Raw genomic sequence first — 6,850 nt, forward strand, 5'->3', positions numbered from 1 at the left:
AGGCTAGTAATAGGGGTTGCAACAATTTTGGCAGATTATTTTAGAAAGAGATGGTCCAGATTGTCTAGCCCGGCTGATTTGTAGGGGTCTAGATTTTGGAGCTCTTTCAGAACATCAGCTATCTGAATTTGGGTGAAGGAGAAATGGGGGAGGCTTGGGCGTGTTGCTGTGGGTGGTGCCGGGCAGTTGACCGGGGTAGGGATAGCCAGGTGGAAAGCATGGCCAGCCTTAGAAAAATGCTTATTGAAATTCTTAATTATAGTGGATTTATCGGTGGTGACAGTGTTTCCTAGCCTCAGTGCAGTGGGCAGCTGGGAGGAGGTGCTCTTATTCTCCATGGACTTTACAGTGTCCCAGAACTTATTTGAGTTTGTGCTACATGATGCAAATTTCTGTTTAAAAAAGCTAGCCTTAGCTTTCCTAACTGCCTGTGTGTATTGATTCCTAACTTCTGTGAAAAGTTGCATATCACGGGGGCTATTCGATGCTAATGCAGTATGCCACAGGATGTTTTTGTGCTGGTCAAGGCCAGTCAGGTCTGGAGTGAACCAAGGGCTATATCTGTTCCTGGTTCTAAATTTTTTGAATGGAGCATGCTTATTTAAGATGGTGAGGAAGGCACTTTTGAGGAATATCCAGGCATCCTCTACTGACGGGATGAGGTCAATATCATTCCAGGATACCCCGGCCAGGTCGATTAGAAAGGCCTGCTCGCTGAAGTGTTTTAGGGAGTGTTTGACCGTGATGAGGGGTGGTCGTTTGACCGCAGACCCATTACGGATGCAGGCAATGAGGCAGTGATCACTGAGATCTTGGTTGAAAACAGCAGAGGTGTATTTGGAGGGAAAGTTGGTTAGGATGATATCTATGAGGGTGCCCGTGTTTATGTATTTGGGGTTGTACCTGGTAGGTTCATTGATCATTTCTATGAGATTGAGGGCATCAAGCTTAGATTGTAGGATGGACGGGGTGTTAAGCATGTCCCAGTTTAGGTCACCTAGCAGCACGAGCTCTGAAGATAGATGGAGGGCAATCAATTCACATATGGTGTCCAGGGCACAGCTGGGGGCAGAGGGTGGTCTATAGGAAACGGCAATGGTGAGAGACTTGTTTCTGGAAAGGTGGATTTTTAAAAGTAGAAGCTCGAATTGTTTGGGTACAGACCTGGATAGTAAGACAGAACTCTCTGCAGTAGATTGCAACTCCTCCTCCTTTGGCAGTTCTATCTTGGCGGAAAATGTTATAGTTAGTATCGTGTCTTTGGTTATGCCGGATTAAGTGATATGACATGCTATTCTATAAAATCCTTTCTCTGTAATTAATATTACCTGATTAAGCTAATCATGTAAATGTAATTAACTAGAAAGTCGGGGCACCACGAAAGAGTGTTTATAGAGCTGTTATCTTCCGAATAAACTCTGAAAGACCTAGTAATATTTTACATCAATAGCAGTCAATATTAATCGTCACCTTATTTCAGTCTCATCTGAAAGTTGTAAATTCTTGGTTATCTTCACGAACCCTGGCTAACAAGTTGAATCAGCAATACAAAATTGGGTTTAATTATTTATTTACTAAATACCTAACTAATCACACAGAATTACATATACACAGAATGAATCATACCTTGATTACAAATTATGTCATAAAGGAAAACGTCCCTAATGGACGGAACAGATATGACAGCTGGTTACACAAAGAAAAGGGGGTTGGGTTTGAGTGAAAGAGCGGGAATGTCACGCCCTGACCTTAGAGAGCCTTTTTATGTCTCTATTTGGTTTGGTCAGGGTGTGATTTGGGGTGGGAATTCTATGTTTTGTTTTTCTATGATTTTGTATTTTTATGTTTTGGCCGGGTATGGTTCTCAATCAGGGACAGCTGTCTATTGTTGTCTCTGATTGGGAACCATACTTAGGTAGCCCTTTTCCCTCCTTTCAGTGTGGGAAGTTACCTTTGTTTGTGGCACATAGCCCTTAAGCTTCAGGGTTGTTTTGTATTGTTTATTGTTTTTGTTGGCGTCATTCTTAATAGAGGAATATGTACGCTCACCACGCTGCGCTTTGGTCCTCTTCTGTTGACGGCCGTGACAGGGAAGACTGTCGTAAAAACAGTATCTTATGCATTCTAAATTACCGCCCATTTGGAAAAGGAAAATGTAATAAATGTTTACTCTGAGCTGCGCTTCGGTAGGTTGGTGGTAGATGGAAGGCTGTGTTGCCCAACAGAGTCCTTTGTCCTTTGAAGAGTGTCTCTGGTGGTGAACGGGATACGTTGTAATGTCGTCGTTGTGTGGTAGACGGGATACGTCGTCCGTCCTCTCCTAGCCCACGTTTACAGCGGCCGCTGCTAACTCAACGGCTAGGAGGTATCACTTCTGTAGTGAATAAGAGTTCAAAGTTCATACCATTCGCAACCAAAGCTCACGCTGAGGTTGGCTTCGTTCTGTAGTTATTATCTGAATCCTTCCGACATCGGACCGTCGCCCTAATGTACCCGGAACAGAAGGTTACATTTTCGTCAAGGGCTTATATAGTGGAGGGAGAGAAGGGTGTGTTTCATAGTTTATAACCCATGTCTCTTCACAGGGGCGGGCCACTGATTGAGCAGAACTCTAATCTTATGAAAACCCAATTCTCTCATTTGGAAGCTAAAATTACATTTCATCTTTTCACAAATAGTTTCATTTAAATTGCACAACAATTCCATGTGAATCTGATAACTATAATGTGTAGACTTTCTGTCATCAGTCCTGTCATCAGTCATAATGTCTCAGATGACAACCGAACTGACATCATATTCATTAAGTACATTTACATTACATTTAAGTCATTTAGCGGACGCTCTTATCCAGAGCGACTTACAAATTGGTGCATTCACCTTATGATATCCAGTGGAACAACCACTTTACAATAGTGCATCTAACTCTTTTAAGGGGGGGGGGGGGGGGGGGGGTTAGAAGGATTACTTTATCCTATCCTAGGTATTCCTTAAAGAGGTGGGGTTTCAGGTGTCTCCGGAAGGTGGTGATTGACTCCGCTGACCTGGCGTCGTGAGGGAGTTTGTTCCACCATTGGGGTGCCAGAGCAGCGAACAGTTTTGACTGGGCTGAGCGGGAACTGTACTTCCTCAGAGGTAGGGAGGCGAGCAGGCCAGAGGTGGATGAACGCAGTGCCCTTGTTTGGGTGTAGGGCCTGATCAGAGCCTGAAGGTACGGAGGTGCCGTTCCCCTCACAGCTCCGTAGGCAAGCACCATGGTCTTGTAGCGGATGCGAGCTTCAACTGGAAGCCAGTGGAGAGAGCGGAGGAGCGGGGTGACGTGAGAGAACTTGGGAAGGTTGAATACCAGACGGGCTGCGGCGTTCTGGATGAGTTGTAGGGGTTTAATGGCACAGGCAGGGAGCCCAGCCAACAGCGAGTTGCAGTAATCCAGACGGGAGATGACAAGTGCCTGGATTAGGACCTGCGCCGCTTCCTGTGTGAGGCAGGGTCATACTCTGCGAATGTTGTAGAGCATGAACCTACAGGAACGGGTCACCGCCTTGATGTTAGTTGAGAACGACAGGGTGTTGTCCAGGATCACGCCAAGGTTCTTAGCACTCTGGGAGGAGGACACAATGGAGTTGTCAACCGTGATGGCGAGATCATGGAACGGGCAGTCCTTCCCCGGGAGGAAGAGCAGCTCCGTCTTGCCGAGGTTCAGCTTGAGGTGGTGATCCGTCATCCACACTGATATGTCTGCCAGACATGCAGAGATGCGATTCGCCACCTGGTTATCAGAGGGGGGAAAGGAGAAGATTAATTGTGTGTCGTCTGCATAGCAATGATAGGAGAGACCATGTGAGGATATGACAGAGCCAAGTGACTTGGTGTATAGCGAGAATAGGAGAGGGCCTAGAACAGAGCCCTGGGGGACACCAGTGGTGAGAGCACGTGGTGCGGAGACAGATTCTCGCCACGCCACCTGGTAGGAGCGACCTGTCAGGTAGGACGCAATCCAAGCGTGGGCCGCGCCGGAGATGCCCAACTCGGAGAGGGTGGAGAGGAGGATCTGATGGTTCACAGTATCAAAGGCAGCCGATAGGTCTAGAAGGATGAGAGCAGAGGAGAGAGAGTTAGCTTTAGCAGTGCGGAGCGCCTCCGTGACACAGAGAAGAGCAGTCTCAGTTGAATGACTAGTCTTGAAACCTGACTGATTTGGATCAAGAAGGTCATTCTGAGAGAGATAGCAGGAGAGCTGGCCAAGGACGGCACGTTCAAGAGTTTTGGAGAGAAAAGAAAGAAGGGATACTGGTCTGTAGTTGTTGACATCGGAGGGATCGAGTGTAGGTTTTTTCAGAAGGGGTGCAACTCTCGCTCTCTTGAAGACGGAAGGGACGTAGCCAGCGGTCAAGGATGAGTTGATGAGCGAGGTGAGGTAAGGGAGAAGGTCTCCGGAAATGGTCTGGAGAAGAGAGGAGGGGATAGGGTCAAGCGGGCAGGTTGTTGGGCGGCCGGCCGTCACAAGACGCGAGATTTCATCTGGAGAGAGAGGGGAGAAAGAGGTCAAAGCACAGGGTAGGGCAGTGTCAGCAGAACCAGCGGTGTCGTTTGACTTAGCAAACGAGGATCGGATGTCGTCGACCTTCTTTTCAAAATGGTTGACGAAGTCATCCGCAGAGAGGGAGGAGGGGGGAGGAGGGGGAGGAGGATTCAGGAGGGAGGAGAAGGTGGCAAAGAGCTTCCTAGGGTTAGAGGCAGATGCTTGGAATTTAGAGTGGTAGAAAGTGGCTTTAGCAGCAGAGACAGAAGAGGAGAATGTGGAGAGGAGGGAGTGAAAGGATGCCAGGTCCGCAGGGAGGCGAGTTTTCCTCCATTTCCGCTCGGCTGCCCGGAGCCCTGTTCTGTGAGCTCGCAATGAGTCGTCGAGCCACGGAGCAGGAGGGGAGGACCGAGCCGGCCTGGAGGATAGGGGACATAGAGAGTCAAAGGATGCAGAAAGGGAGGAGAGGAGGGTTGAGGAGGCAGAATCAGGAGATAGGTTGGAGAAGGTTTGAGCAGAGGGAAGAGATGATAGGATGGAAGAGGAGAGAGTAGCGGGGGAGAGAGAGCGAAGGTTGGGACGGCGCGATACCATCCGAGTAGGGGCAGTGTGGGAAGTGTTGGATGAGAGCGAGAGGGAAAAGGATACAAGGTAGTGGTCGGAGACTTGGAGGGGAGTTGCAATGAGATTAGTGGAAGAACAGCATCTAGTAAAGATGAGGTCAAGCGTATTGCCTGCCTTGTGAGTAGGGGGGGAAGGTGAGAGGGTGAGGTCAAAAGAGGAGAGGAGTGGAAAGAAGGAGGCAGAGAGGAATGAGTCAAAGGTAGACGTGGGGAGGTTAAAGTCACCCAGAACTGTGAGAGGTGAGCCATCCTCAGGAAAGGAACTTATCAGGGCGTCAAGCTCATTGATGAACTCTCCAAGGGAACCTGGAGGGCGATAAATGATAAGGATGTTAAGCTTGAAAGGGCTGGTAACTGTGACAGCATGGAATTCAAAGGAGGCGATAGACAGATGGGTCAGGGGAGAAAGAGAGAATGTCCACTTGGGAGAGATGAGGATCCCAGTGCCACCACCCCGCTGACCAGAAGCTCTCGGGGTGTGCGAGAACACGTGGGCAGACGAGGAGAGAGCAGTAGGAGTAGCAGTGTTATCAGTGGTAATCCATGTTTCCGTCAGTGCCAAGAAGTCGAGGGACTGGAGGGAAGCATAGGCTGAGATGAACTCTGCCTTGTTGGCCGCAGATCGGCAGTTCCAGAGGCTGCCGGAGACCTGGAACTCCACGTGGGTCGTGCGCGCTGGGACCACCAGGTTAGAGTGGCGGCGGCCACGCGGTGTGAAGCGTTTGTATGGTCTGTGCAGAGAGGAGAGAAGAGGGATAGACAGACACATAGTTGACAGGCTACAGAAGAGGCTACGCTAATGCAAAGGAGATTGGAATGGCAAGTGGACTACACGTCTCGAATGTTCAGAAAGTTAAGCTTACGTTGCAAAAAATCTTATTGACTAAAATGATATAGTACTGCTGGCTGGTGAAGTAGGCTAGCTAGCAGTGGCTGCGTTGTTGACTTTGAAAGTGTAGCTGGCTAGGTAACCTCGATAATTACTCTAAGCTACACAATTATCTTGGATACAAAGACAGCAAAGACAACTATGTAGCTAGCTAACACTACGCTAATCAAGTCGTTCCGTTGTAATGTAATAGTTTCTACTATTCGGTAGAAGTTGGCTAGCTAGCAGTGTTGACTAGGTAGGAGAACGGCAGCGCGGCGGACGAAAATAGCTGGCTAGCTAACCGATAATTACTCTAAACTACACAATTATCTTAGATACAAAGACAGCAAAGACAACTATGTAGCTAGCTAACACTACGCTAATCAAGTCGTTCCGTTGTTCCGTTGTAATGTAATAGTTTCTAATAGTTTCTACAGTGCTGCTATTCGGTGGCTAGCTGGCTAGCTGGCTAGCTAGCAGTGTTGACTACGTTACGTTACGTTAGAAGAACGAAAATAGCTGGCTAGCGAACCTCGATAAATACTCTAAACTACACAATTATCTTTGATACAAAGACGGCTATGTAGCTAGCTAAGATCAAACAAATCACACCGTTGTACTGTAATGAAATGAAATGAAATGTAATACTACCTGTGGAGCGAAGCGGAATGCGACTACTCGCTCCAACCCGGAAGTGCTCACTACCAACGCATATTTTCAACTGGTTCTATTACCGAAATATGGTTCCTTTCCCTCCACTTGTTTGATGTTCCCAGACTCTCTATGTTTAACAAAGGCTATTCAAGAGTCCCTCAGTAGAGTCAGAGAGAGAGGGAA

This window comes from Salvelinus namaycush, chromosome 10 (genome assembly GCF_016432855.1).
Source record: "Salvelinus namaycush isolate Seneca chromosome 10, SaNama_1.0, whole genome shotgun sequence".
Taxonomy (NCBI): domain Eukaryota; kingdom Metazoa; phylum Chordata; class Actinopteri; order Salmoniformes; family Salmonidae; genus Salvelinus; species Salvelinus namaycush.